Source organism: Macaca fascicularis, chromosome 20 (assembly GCF_037993035.2).
Source record: "Macaca fascicularis isolate 582-1 chromosome 20, T2T-MFA8v1.1".
In the NCBI taxonomy this organism is placed as follows: domain Eukaryota; kingdom Metazoa; phylum Chordata; class Mammalia; order Primates; family Cercopithecidae; genus Macaca; species Macaca fascicularis.
In genome coordinates this window covers 570601-584944 of record NC_088394.1, presented here as the reverse complement: position 1 = coordinate 584944, position 14344 = coordinate 570601, and the positions used below count along the sequence as shown (strand labels likewise).

At 50.3% G+C, this 14344-nt stretch overlaps 1 long non-coding RNA gene across 12 annotated transcripts in view; it reads left to right on the top strand.

Moving 5' to 3' along the window:
* LOC135968767 (uncharacterized) overlaps positions 1-8929 on the top strand; it is a 29560-nt gene extending 20631 nt beyond the window's left edge. For 7 of the 12 annotated variants that reach the window (XR_012429539.1, XR_012429535.1, XR_010583729.2 and 4 more), the window contains one exon: positions 4708-5746. This is a non-coding gene — a long non-coding RNA (uncharacterized lncRNA). Of the gene's footprint in view, positions 1-1919; positions 2094-3501; positions 3844-4707; positions 5747-8771 lie in introns of those variants that run through there. The other 5 variants (XR_012429534.1, XR_012429532.1, XR_012429537.1 and 2 more) reach the window with 4 other exon arrangements.
* Positions 8930-14344: the final 5415 nt, after the last annotated feature.

The window sequence follows — 14344 nt, the reverse complement described above, 5'->3', positions numbered from 1 at the left end:
ACTGCCGCCCTGCTGTTCCTTCGCACCCCTGCCCTCTCCTGCATTTCAGCCATGCCCACCATCCATGGGGAGTCTGCACCACCCCACCCCCGCTGCTGCTGATGGCTTGGGTCACGCTTACCTTTCATTTCCACCTACAGGGACCTGTTCTTCCTTCAAATGCAGCTCAAACTCACTCATTGTGTGAAGCCTTTCTGTCATGTGTAAAATCAGTCTGTGGAACGCTTCATTTAGGAGGTGCTTATGTTGCCTCATTGGCTGTGATCAGGACCAAATTCTGAGCAAACCAGGTGGTCCCCTCTCCCCATCTCTGCTCCAGTGCACTTAAAACAAGGATTCCTGGAAGCATCTTTTTAGTCCAATTCATGCATGAGTCTGCCCCACACACTGCAGAAAAGCCCTGGTGGTCGGTGGTCAGGGCTCAGGGCCCCCCAGGTAGGTAAGGAGAGCTTAGTGCCCTCTCTGGAGTTGTCGCTCAGAGACCCACGGCTGGAAGGGAAGAAACTTGCATCCTGTGAAACATCTAGGCCCCGAGACCCACTCAGGAGTGGAAAACGGGGAAGGAGCCTTGAACAGACCCTCGGGAGGGCAGACAGTGGGAGCCACGGAGGCCACCAGGAAGGAGGGAGGCAGGCAGTGAGGCCACAGGTGATGTGGCCGGGAGGGAGGTGTTGTGACCAGAGGTGAGGTGGTGGGCGGATGACACGGCGTGGTGTGGGGAGGAGATGTGGCCAGGGCAATGTGGCCAGGGAAGAAGACACAGCTGGAAGGAAGCGACAAGAGGGGTCTCCAGGCCCCAGACTGTGCCTGATTTATAGATGACATTTTACTTAAGATGTTATATCTAACTTTAAAGAAAAGTAGCAATTTCGACCCTTGTGTACATTTAAAGCACGGTACAAATTGAGCACATTTCCCAAACCAAAGAACAGGGCATTGAAGAAAAAATTCATTTAAGATCAGAAATAAAGAGATCCTACAGCTCTTCCAGTCCAATCCCCACCCTAACGTGAATGGGGGGAAAAGGAAGTAGATTCTAGTCAGTCAGCATTAAAGGCAAAACCGATCCACTTTACTTTCTAGACAGAAAACAAGAAGCTCATCAAGGAATCCCTACAAACAGTACCTTTAGTAGTTCCCGAAATGCAAAATTCACCTACAAATTAAATCAACTGCTAAGTGTGTATAGAGTAATTTTTTTCATTATTGCCTTCCTCATCTGCAGGGGCTTTTTTAGACCTTGTTTCCCCTTAATTGCCTCCAACACCCAGGAAATTTAAACCCCACAAGTAAACTGTGTCTCGATTCATGCCCAGCGTCCTTTGGAGCAGACAGTCCGTTGCTCTAAGACGTTCTTGTCACCTAAGCACCGAGTACAGCCTGAGAACGCACAACACGCACTCACACAAACTCAGACAGACAACAGGTGAGATACGGCACATGAGGAGGAAGACAAGATAAATGAGCTTCACTGACACCCCAGATCCGACAAGAAATGACACACGCAGCCTGCTCTGGTGCAGGTGACTCCTGGAAAACAGCCAAGGACAGCATTTGGAGAAGCAGCACCGCAGGCCAGGAGGGTCTGGGGGCTTAAGAAGGGAGGGGCGCCCCGACCAGGTACTGGGGGATTCAGAAGGGAGGGGTGCCCCGACCAGGTGCTGGGGCTTCAGAGGGGATTGGTGCCCCGATCACTTCCTGGGGGCTTCAGAGGCAAGGGGTACCCTGACCACGTGCTGGGACTTCAGACGAGAAGGCACCCCGACCGGGTCCTGGGGGCAGCAGGACAAGCCCAGGGTTCCGTCGTCACTTTTCACTCCCTACTCCCGAATCTCGCCCTGAAGTTGCAGCCAGTCCAGATATTCATTTACCCATAAAATTAAGTATCTGTGAGTAACACAAGCCACTAATCCACACAGATCTGAGTCTACAGATACCTCCCAGAGACGCCACCATCCCTTCTGGTAGAAGAACAGCCCAGGGGCCCACGCTGCTAGGAAGGGAGACTGTCTCCAGCCTGACGCTGCAGAGTCCTCAACACAAAGTCTACCTTCTGGAACCATGCCGTCTCCTACAGAGGCAACTAGGGGCATGTAGGGTTTTTTAAAATCTTTTTTTTTCTTAAGACAGAGTCTCCCTCTGTCACCCAGGCTGGAGTGCAGTGGCTCGATCTCGGCTTGCTGCAACCTCTGCCTCTCGAGTTCAAGTGATTCTTCTGCCTCGGCCTCCCGAGTAGCTGGAATTACAGGCGCCTGTCACCGCGCCAGACTATTTTATTTGTATTTTTAAGTACAGATGGGATTTCACCTTGTTGGCCAGGCTGGTCTTGAACACCTGACCTCACATGATCCACCCGCCTCGACCTCCCAAACTGCTGGGAATACACGAATGAGCCACGGTGCCCGGGCCATATAGCTATTTAAATTTGACTAAAATTAAATAAAATTAGAAGTTCTCATTTACACTTCAAGCATTCAGTTACCCACAGGCGGCCACTGACCAGAGGCTGGTAGAGATGTCACACTCCACACTGCAGAAGGATCTAGGGACGAAATGGCTCTAAGATCATCTCAGAATCTTTATGTTGAAGCTACTGAAGTTTTACTCTGATTATTATAGACATCAGCATTCTCCCACTTAAAAATGTCAGTGCTATTGCAATGATCAGATCTGTGACTTCCCATCAGCTCTTCTCTTCCTGGATAGATAACTGTAGAGCATCTGCACTCTGCCTCCACACTAAGGGGTAGTAGAAGGCTCCGTGTAAAATCAGGGGGAGAAAAAAAAAATGAATCCCTAGTCCGCCTCCCCCCCTACAATTTTGTGAAACTCCTCTTAATATGCAGAATAACTGCCAGAGTTGCAATAAAGAAGCATCCCTTGACCAGGAAGCAGCAGGGAAGCAAGAGGAGGGAGATGCAAAGACCCTCCGTTCCCTCTGGGACCCCAGGCCCAGCCAGGACTGAGAAGGGCCGCACAGCCCGGCAGACCCGCACACCTGATGCGAACCATACACACGGCTTCCCTGGGCCTCGGTCCCCTGCTCTGCCCTCACTGGCCACTGTGGCTCTGGGTAGAGGCAGCTCCCTGAGCCCCAACACCCACAGCCAGTCCCCTCCTTGCAGGTCTCAGCTGTGCTCTCACTGCCTCCCTGACGCTTCTCATCATCCGCGTACCGTGTCCACTCTACCCCACAGCCCTTGCTACCGCCCACCCCACCACGGAGCCAAGCACACAGCAGGTGCCCAAGATGCCCCAGTGGGCGGGCATGCCAGCGTAGGGCTTGGAGTTCCAAGGGCCTCGTCCCGCATACCACCACAAACGCCACGGAGGCTGTGGAAGGGGTCCAGGTTTCAGGCCTGTACTCAGCTTCTCCTGGCCCCCGAGGCCAAGAACCTAGCAAGGGAGCGCAGCCGGAAGCAGGGTCCCAAACCCCCTTCATGCTCCTCAAGAGGAAGGGGGCTTCGGGGCACAACCCCACGAGCGTCTTCCTCCTGCCAGGCTGCCTGTCACAGCCCCGACACCTTCACAGCAGGGAAACCCACTCCTGTGAGGAGAAAACCACCAAGTACAACGGGAGCCACGTCCCCCGCAGCGTCTGCTGAGCCCAATAGCGACAGCAGCAGCCGGGCCCCCACTCAGCACACACCGACTCCGAACCCGCCACGCACACCACAAGGCCGACCATCTTGAAGCTCAGCTTCCACTCGTCAGGGCCCTCTTCCAGGAGAGCTCGGCATGTCTATCTTCCCTGGGATCACAGAAAGGAGTGGGACCCAACCCCGAGTGTGCACAAAGTTAAGCTCCCACTAGCTGTGCAGACAACCTCCCTGGCCCTGGACTGAGAAGGGCCCAAGCGCAAACAGCCATATTTTGCCCGCACAGGTACGGAATTCCGTCAGCTCTCTCAATGAAGTCGTGACAGGTCAACTCCAGGCTCCTCAGTGCTCTGGGGTTCACCTCGGGCCACTGCACCTTTGAAACGTGGCTGTGGACTCCTCTAGGGTGCTCACTTTCACGGCCCATTTCATTCAGACACTGCAGGCCCCTACCGTGATGTCAATACCCAGGACACCCCTGCTGGCATCCTCTGAGATGCTGCTGCAGCTGCAGCTGCAGCTGCAGCTGCTGTGATCTGAGAACAGCCCTGCACAGGCATCAAAGGGAGGACTTCTCAAGTCTCCTCCAGGGGCAGTGACTACCGCTTTGAAAGACGTTGCACTGAATCCTGGGTGAGCCTGGCTTGGTCCGCAATCTAATCCGGGTTGCTGGGGAGACACACTCTGTTGTAATTGACAGAGGCTGTGGGTGGCAGCTCTACCAAGACTGATAATTGCAACTAGTCTGAGATTTACTATCCATACTTTCTATTTGATGTTTCAAAGGAAAGCATCGTGAAGTTCCAGTAGCAAGGAATTTTCTACAATCTATCACATTAAGATACAGCAGAAATGTAGCTAAAATGTTCATAGCGTCTATGCAGAGGAAGAGATGGGTCTATTTCAGGAAAAGTGCTTGCTGGCTTTTTAGAAACATAGTGAAATCCCTGACAAGTAAAAGGTTGTTTATACTTTTTCTTTGGAACAGAGGGAAAGTTCTTTCTTATTATTTGAATACATTAGCTATATTTAAGTGTTCTGGTAGACTGAGTATTAAATATTCAAAAGGAAGTAATTCTGTTCGGTCTATTTCATTCTTTAAATGTAGCTTTCAAAAACTGACAAATACCTGGCCGGGTGCAGTGGCTCACGCCTGTAATCCCAGCACTTTGGGAGGCCGAGGCTGGTGGATCACGAGGTCAGGAGATTGAGACCATCCTGGCTAACACGGTGAAGCCCTGACTCTACTAAAAACGCAAAAAATTAGCCTGGTGTGTTGGCGGACACCTGTGGCCCCAGCTACTCGAGAGACTGAGGCAGGAGAATGGCGTGAACCTGGGAGGTGGAGCTTGCACTGAGCCGAGATCACACCACTGCACTCCAGCCTGGGCGACAGAGCAAGACTCCATCTCAAAAAAGAAAAAATAAATAAAAAGTGGAAAACACCCCATATCTGCCCTGGCTCCGGCTATCTCCATGGAGTGGACAGAGCTTGAGAAAAGCTCACTGTGGAGGCGTAGAAGGCCAGGCCAGGCCGGGCCGGGCCGGGCCTTTGCTCAGCAGATGAGCAAGAGGGTCAGCCACCCTAGTGAAGAAGCCCATGTTTGCTATGTTACTGATGATACCCACATAAATTTCTATTTGCCTCCCACACAGACCTGGGATCTATGTTTGAGCAAGCGACTCATACCAACAGTCCCTCCATGCCATCATTTCCCTGACCTCCCCCAGAAAAGCCAGGCCAGGCAGCGTCCCCACACGGGCACTGGGGCCCAGGAAGATCCTGGTCCTGCCCCTCTTCTCTCTCGTCCCTGCAGCACCCTGGCTTGCTGTGGAAGCCCAGCAGTGCTGGCTGAACCCACGTTCACCTGGGGCATTCAGGAGAAGCCTCTGTGCAGAAATCAACTGGGAAGTAGGATTGTGTGTGCTGGCAGGTCACTCGAATGGATTTGCAGAACTCAGTTTTCAACACAGGTGCGCCACCAAGTCCCTCAAGCCCTTTGTGAGCCTAGAGCCACAGAGCCATTTGCGGCATTCTCACAATCTCTAACAACCCTGCACAGAGGCCCTGTTTTTCCAAAGGACCATATAATTTTCCGTGTAGACAAAGTTTGACATAATGAAATAAAGTGAAGTCACCACTTCTATTTTCTATTAATCCATTCATTCAAACAAGTATCTCTTGAGTATGTGCATCGAATACTGTGGAATTAGGATTTAGTCCATGCCTTCAAGAAATATACATCACAGAAGAAAAGGTATAGCTTGTAACTAACAGTGCTGAACAGGCAAGAAATAAACATCATAGAAGGAAAGGTAGAGCTTGTAACTAACGTCATAGAAGGAAAGGTGTAGCTTATAACTAACAGTGGTGAACAGGACAGAATTTCACAGGCTCATCAGGAGCTACCGAGGAGGAAGCCATGATTCACATCCACCTGCAGTAGATAAATGTTTCCCGGATAAAGTAACTTTTCTACAGTGATATCTGCTCCTTATTGTTTAATCCTGCTCGATAGGGTATTAAATTAGCACTTTATGTGCTGCTTATATAAAATACATCATTGTCAGGGGAGGTTATAAAATAATACTTCACACAAGCTTGGGCTGTGAATGGTGTGAGGCAATGAGACGATGTGTTCCCCGTGTTCTCGAGACGAAGAAGGGTCAAGACCCTGCTTCCCTTCTCCTCCCCACCGCCCTGTTCCCAGATGAGGGGCGGAGGCAATGCCGCCGGGCAGTCCTAGAGCTGGCTCCAGGGCCAGGACAGCACGCCCAGACTCTCTGTGCCCCATGTGATAAATACAGACTATGGGGCAATCACCAATTTACCTGGCAGTGGGGAGAGTCCTTCGTCAAAAGCCTGTGCTTCCAGGAGCCAGGACAAAGCAGGAGCCCCTAGGAAAACAGTTCCGGGTGCTCCTGAAACCTGGGCAGAGTCACAGTCTGGCAGGAAGCACCAGTGATGCAGGTGTGCCCAAGACTGGGAGGATGGCCAGATGCCTGGAGACCAGACCGGCCTGCAGGAGATGACCACCTCTCTCTGGTTCATTAGAGACAGACAGTCTGGGCTTCACTTTTGTATGTGGAGTCTCACAGTACAGAAATGTCACAAAGGGATTAGACTTCGTATACCCCAATTTTTTTAATTTAAAAAACACAATTATTTCAACTAATTCTAAATCCAACAAAGAAAAATAAATAAGTATATAAACGCATACCTCCAAAATGTAAACCACAATCTCTTTACCCATAGGAGACCCAAAATTTTGTTTACCTTTTCTTCAGTATTATCACTTTTTTTTTAAGCCATTACTGAGGTGTCTCCTCACCGCCCCATGAGGAGGTTCATGGGCTCTTCAGGGCTCTTTGCTGTTTCATCGTTTTTTAGATTTAAGGGCAGGATCATTTTCCCACACTTGCTTGCTTCCCTGATCACCAATTTTTCACAAGGACATCATTGTGCCTCAGAAAACCTAGTAACTGAACTTCATTAAAAGTGAAAACAATAAGGACGTGTTGGCTGCTATGACAGCATCCTCAGTCACCGAATCTCCCTGGGGGACCCGACACACCCCCAATCTCCTTGGAACCCCAGCATGCAGGTATCGCTGCGGCTGACAGGACTGACCTACCCTGGGGGGGCATGAAAGCAAAGAGAAGAGAAAGCAGGTGACTCATTTAGGAAACTTCGGTGATTCTCTCGAGTCACGTTTCTCAAGGTGTCAGGGGAGAGCCACATGCAGGGAACCTCCTTGGCCTGGCAGGTGGCAGACTCCTGGGACCCTCCTCAGACACGTTAATCGGAGAATCTAAAGGCGGGTAGACTCTGAAAAGTATCTGTAAAGGAAGGACTTAGCTCTGCTGTGACCCTACTACACATGGGGTCACGCAGGATGCTGCTTCCGGCGTCCAGTCTCCATTTCACTCTCCTGGGAGGAACACCCGTCAAGTCACAGAGCACGGTCTTCAGCGAACACCTTCCTGCGCGAGCTCCACTGTCTCCCAGCCCTGCAGGAGTAGCCGCCGAGTAGGGGAAACAAGTCTTTGCTCCTGACCCGGCCACCTTGATGCTGGGCATAAAGACCAGCACTGCTACGTCTCTGGGGAAAGGAGCGGCCCTGGGCAGGAATGCACTTGGCAGCCCCGGGGAGTGGCCAGGTATGGACAACCAGGCCTCTGCCCGCAGACACGTCAGCACAGCATCCTGGAGCAGAACTTCCAGCCCAGCTGAGCCTACAGATGGCTGCAGCCCTGGACAGCATCTTCACAGTGACCCGGGGGACTGGGCCAGAGCCGCTCAGCAGGGCTGCCCTGAATTTCCAACCTGAAAAAGCTGTACAGTCGTACGTGTATGTTGCCTTAAGCCCCTAGGTTTTGGGGTCACTTGTCACACAGCGACAGACAGTGGATGTGCACGGACTCCCAAGGCCACGATGGCCTCTGCCGGCCTCACCCGGGCTGTCTCATCTGTTCCCGTGACATCACGTTTCTCAGAGCCAAAGGCTGCCAGGGCCCCCTCTTTTCTTCACGACGTCGTTACAAGCTCACGATACAAACTGAAAATACCCAATATGTAAAATACAACGTATGACGCAATACAGGGTGAACGCGCAGGCACATACACAGGCGAAACAGGCGCATGCGCGAAACAGGTGTATGAACACAGGAACAGGTGTACACGCATGAAAGAGGTGAACGTGTGAAGGTGTACACGCGTCAAACACGTGTGCATATACACATGAAAGCACCAGACATGAAGGGCTGTCTTTGGGAGCCTAGTTTTTAGACATCTCCCTCACCCTTTTACATCTGCACGATCACAAACACAGCACACCACAGTACTGAGGGGAAGCCCCAGCTTCTCATGGGGGCACATGAGGCTTTTTATTTATGCCACAGGTTGCATCACTACATCCTAGAACTGCAAGGCCCCCCACTGCCAGGACTGAGTCAGGTCCACCCTGTGCTCCAAGGACCAGGCCGCCTGCCAGCCCATACGGACCTGCCCCTCAGATGGTGCTGCTGCTTCTAAAACAGAGGCTCAGCCCCACCCAGAGACCTGCAGTACCTGTTATTAAATCAAGACTTGGCTGTGGGTAAACGTGAAGATTTTTATTAAACATGACTCTGGAACATTCAAAGGACCATAACTGAATGCTCCTTTCACAGCCACGGCGTGTCCAGACGCTCATGGAGAAGGCCAGGGAGTGGGAACCCACGGAGCCCCGACAAAGCAGACTCGGAGCTGAGTGGCGCAGTTAGCACCGATTTTGTTTGACACTTGCCTTTTATATTCAGATTAAAGTAAAAAACAACACGCAAAAGTAGCTCACATTCTATTTCAATTCTCTATTTTTGTAGTAACTGGGCCCCTTTCCCTCTGCTTTCCCAGCCAAGCGATAAATAGGCCCAGCTGGGATTTGTCAAAGTCTGGACCTCTGTTGTAGAGTAAGTGAGGAGGGTAGGGAGGGGAACAGGAGTGGTGAGGAGGATTGGGGGATAGGGAGGGACAGAGGAAAGGAGGGAGAGAGAGAGAAACCCCCGGAGGACTGGAGGCAGGAGGGATGCTCCCTGGCAGCCTCAGGTTCCCCATTCCAAGGTAACTGAGCTGGCATCACGCACGCGGTACCGTCATATGATTTGGCTGACACACACCAGAATGACAACAAAATGCTTGAGGAGAAGACTAAGCACCAGCATCTTCAGATTAAGGTAGTGTCCCGGTTTCACGCTTGCCTTGTATGACATTGTATAAATTGTAAAGATAACACATTTTCTTACCAGCCACGCTGTTCCCCAAATACTAACTATAACAAAGATCAGACAGCATCTGAGTACTGAGCGTGTGTTAAGCCCCGTGAGGAAGGCATCATTTACTTTGCTAGAGAAAGAAACAGGCTCTGAGAGAAACTTCCTGAGGCCAGGCAGCTGTCTCCAAACCCACCTCGTGCCTCCTGACCCTGAAGGTGGAGGACCCAAGTCATTCACGTCAATAATTTACCTACATGCATGTCAGATTGAGATTCAGCCCCCAGATCTAATCATCTCTATGCAGGAATGTGTCAGGAAGGTATACAATTCTATGAGTTCGACCTGGGGGAACAAAGGCAGGCACCCTCGACACAGATGTAGGGCGGAGGTGGGCGCCCAGCACAGGAGCATGTCCAGCCCTGCCCAGTCACACAGCCACCCTGCCATGCCAGTGCAGGAGCCGCCACCGCGTCTCGGGGAAAAGCAGCTTCTCCTGCACAGGAATCTTCCCCTGAAAGTGTGTTCCTGAGAAGGTGTGGACCAACATCTCAGAAATTAGACACCGTGTAACACGCTTATCTATACAGGCTGCCTATGTCAGGGAATCACCAATAATTCCCATCTCGCCATCAATTATTTCTGGTAAATACTGGTTATTCTAAGTTAACTGAGGCAACACAAGAACAATATAATGGAAATGTCAGAGTCAATCAGCTCCATCTGCTGAAGAGCTGGGACTAATGATGAAACCTAAGGAATCCTGGAGAACGCAGCAGGATCCCAGACCCCGCGGACCACCCCAGCCTCCTTCCACAGGAGAGTTAGTCGTGGCGCCAAGGAACGGCTTTCCAAGGAATCTCAGAGGAACTCAAGGTCTTGAAAGTTTAATGGGAATTGAATATTTGCATCTGAGTCACACGAGCACATTAAAAGTAAAATTTCCTCTTTCCACTAGAATTATGAGCTTGCGGCGGCGACACTGGCTGTATCTCATGCTCGTGAGATGTTTGGGCACAGCCGTGCATCTCTGGTGAATCATTTATAATAATATGAAAGAAGTGCTTGGGCCCTCGATCCAGGACCACAGACCCTACCAACGAGGGTCTAAACAGGACAAGCCTCGGCCTGGAGAGGCTGGTGTCCGTGGGGGCTGGGAGGAGCACCAAGGAAACTCAGGGGCAAGCCCCACCCAAGCTCGGCATGTCCTACCCCACGCAGTCGACATCAGCCACAGGGATCTTTTGTTGTTTTTTTGTTCAGGAAGGAACATATTAAAAAGCCCGGGGTCCAGGGCCTGGACTCCTCAAAGCTCTCCACAGAGCCGGGTTAATTGGCACCTTCCGCCATGTTAAAATCAACTATATATGGCTGCTGAGGGCATCTCAGAGCAGGTGTAACGCTGAGCTTTCTTGCTGTCTGGGGAAAGCAGGAATTCCAGGCCTCTGCCTTCCTACCTCCCCAGAGGCTCTAGCCCAGATGAGCTCAACTTCTCCCAGGTAAGGAGCACAGAAAAGCTTCCCACATGCCCCTCAGGTCACACACGAGCGGTGCAGACCCTTGCACCTTGGCACGAGCCCTCCCAGAGGCAGCAGCCCAGCCCTGTGGCCCCGGCCTGGCAGGAGGCAGCTGCTGGGGCCCCTGCTCAGGGTTCAGCACAGCGAGGTCCAGCCACAGCAGGTGAGACATCCACCACCCGGCCATTCATCTTTAACCTAAAACAGACACAGGAATTTGGCAAGGGGTTCCTTCCCCTGACAAACCCATCCTTCCTGTTCTCATCTCTCCCTCCTGCCCCAGTACTGCGCCCAAGGCCACCCAGCACTGCGCCCAAGGCCTGACTCCCAGTTTCACAGGGAATCCAAGACAATTAAGATTTTGAGAAACTGGGAGCTACACAGAAAATGAGTCATTAAAGCCAGTGTCCACTGATCCTCCCCTCCCCACAGCGGAGAACAGTCCTCGGGATAAAACCCATGGGGCAGGGAAGACGCGATCAAGGTGGGCAGGACAGAGGAGCCACAAAGCAGGTGGTTCGGAGAACAAGGCCACGTGAACACAAAGCTAAAGTGCTCAGCGGCTGGAAGACAAAACACAGGAGACAGAAACACTGACCATTTACAAAGAAAAGAAAAAAAAAAGCCTCACTCTTAAGAGTCCATCAAGATTTAAGTTCTCAAGTCACAATGTATCAGCACAGACTTCTCATAATGCCTGAAACTTGGCGCAGTAAACACGTGAATCAGTTCTCCCAAGTCCATCGTTTTCTTTGATGAGCCTCTTGAGTCTCAGGCTGGTTTCAAAGTAAGCCCTTCTCTGTTTGTTGATGACTTAATAATTAACATACTTGAAAACACATTGACTTCCAAATTAATCTGCTAATAAAATATTAATTACCACACTGGCTGTCATCCACAGAAAAAAACACAATCACTTTCTGGTTTTAAAAACATTAGAATTCAAAGCCACTTTGCCCATCAGAACAGCCCCGGCTTTTGACAAGGGCATTCCAAAGCTAATCTGAAAAACTAGTCCAGGCCATGATCGCTGGGGGGTCGGACTTGCCTCATCACCCCACCTCCCTTCTGGAATTAGACAGAACTTAGACGCTTAGTCTGATGGGAAACATTTACAATCTATTCTCTCCGAAGCTACCTGGAGGATTTCCTCCACATGACAAAGCCTTGGTCTCCACAACCCCTTATCTGACAACTCTCTTAACCAACTGTCAATCAGGAAATTTTCAAATCTACCTATGACCTGGACACCCCTGCTTCCAGTTGTCCCACCTTTCCAGACCAAACCCATGTACATCTTACATTTATTTGATTGATTGTCTTATGTCTCCCTAAAAGCTATAAAACCAGGCTGGGCTCTGACCACCTTGGGAATACGTTCTTAGGATCTCCTGAGGGCAGTATCAAGGGCCATGGTAACTCATTTGGCTCAGAATAAATCTCCAAATGCTTCACAGAGTTTGACTCTTTGCTGACACGGTACCTTTCATGGGTATTCATCGAGGGGACTCACAATCAACCGGAGGCATCAGTTGCCCACTGTGCAGAAGTCTCTGCAGGACTGAGCCTCTGGCACGGGGACTCCAACCCCTGAAGCAGCAGCTCTCCCACGTCCCACGGCCTGATAGACCTGCACCTCCCGGGCTTCTCATTTCAGAGTCTCAGCAACAAATCTACCAAACGTGATCAACATCACAGAATATTCCTCGGGGCTTTTGGCTGTTGTTTCTCCCCAAGTTTACTCTAGAACCAGAATGGCAACACTCGGAACAGGATGGTTCTCAGTCACCGACCCTCCTGGTAAATACACTGTCTCCAAGGCCCTTTCCCGCCAGTCACAGCTTCCTTCATGTCAGGCTCGAAGGCCACCTCCCCAAGAAGGAAACCTCTTCAATCCAGCAACCACAGCTCCTGTTCCCATCTAGAGCTTGTCTGCCAGGAAGGGAAGACTCCTCATTCCAGAGACAGCAGGTGCCACAAACTCAGGGTATTAGCCATTGCGAAGGCAAACACTCATGAAATTAATAGACTTTTTCCTCCTTGGATACTGACGTTTTCTCTTCTGGAGGTCAGCCAAGGCCATCTGCACGAGTCACGAGCGTGATGGCTCCAGCCCCTCCTTCAGTGTCAGGAGTGTGGCTCCACTCTGAGACCCTCCTGCATCAGCCAGGCCATGCACCTGTTCCCACGACTGCTGTCAGCGGACTACAGCGATTCTAAGATAGTCAGCAAGCTGACGTTCCTAAGGAAGCATTTTAAAGAAAAATGTGTAAGTTTTATTGCATGAAATCAGCTACATCTTTTGCTACTCCAGAGGCTTGTTTTGCTTTCCTCAAGGTTCTCTACAATGATCCTGACAGTCAAGGTTCCCAGTTACAGGCAGAGGGTTGGGCAGGCCGCGTCTGAAGTGTAACACACAGAGGATCCACGTCAAAGGATTTTCCCTGTTCACCAACATCATCAGGACAAACTTTAAACAGTAATAATCTGCCTGTCTGGAAAACTGAGCTCACTTGAGGACTAATGCAACAAATGTATTTGACAAAGTTGCAGGTGGACGTTTTAGTGAATGAGTCACTATTTCAAGGAGGATAAAGGCTCACTATTCAAAGGCATGTTTTTGTCAAGTTTTCTAATTTCAGCTTCATGCATTTAAATCATGAAGTGAGACTTGTACCTCATACATTACAGAATCTCTACAAAATAGACAAAATTCCAATTCTGTACCTTCACTCTCATTCTTTTCCATATGTGTACAGATGGTCGTAATTTAAGTTGGCATTCCAACAGGATTTCTAAATTAAACTGTCTTCTACTTTAAACACTACGTGTTAAACATTACACATTCCATTGTTCAACATTTATAGCAGGGTCTGTATGGCCCGTTTTAAAGATTTCTTCCTCACTAAAAACAAGTGTTTAAACAATAAATGGTCTACTCTAAAATATTCTAGAGACAGAGATACATTTGGAGAGTGGACACACTTAACACAGAAGTCCGCAACATCAAACAGGCACAACCAGCAGTAAGGGTGGAAAGGGCGCCATGTGAGTGCCCCTAAAAACACACACAAGCCTGGCTGCTTAAAAGGAATGAATATAGCTCAACACTCCTATGTGAACATTGATGTGTCTACTGCCTTACAGAATCCTCCTAGCTGAGCTGCAGGAATCTTCTTTGGAACCTTTTCTCACCTACACTGCCTACAGGTGCCCACTGGGCTCCCTGGGCAGTATCATGTCTTTGTTTAGAATATCACACTATTTGGAGGCCTGTTTAATCCCAAGTCAGAGCCTTATCATAACTCAGACACCATCCCTCAGGGCTTGTGGGCCAACTTCGGCTAATGCAGGCTGCTCCACAGTGCCCTGCAGATGGGCTTGGTGCATCCACACGATTTTAAGATTTGGGGCTGCTGTTTTCTGCAGTCACAGATGCGGACTTACATATTCATCATGACTGAAGGCAGCACGTAT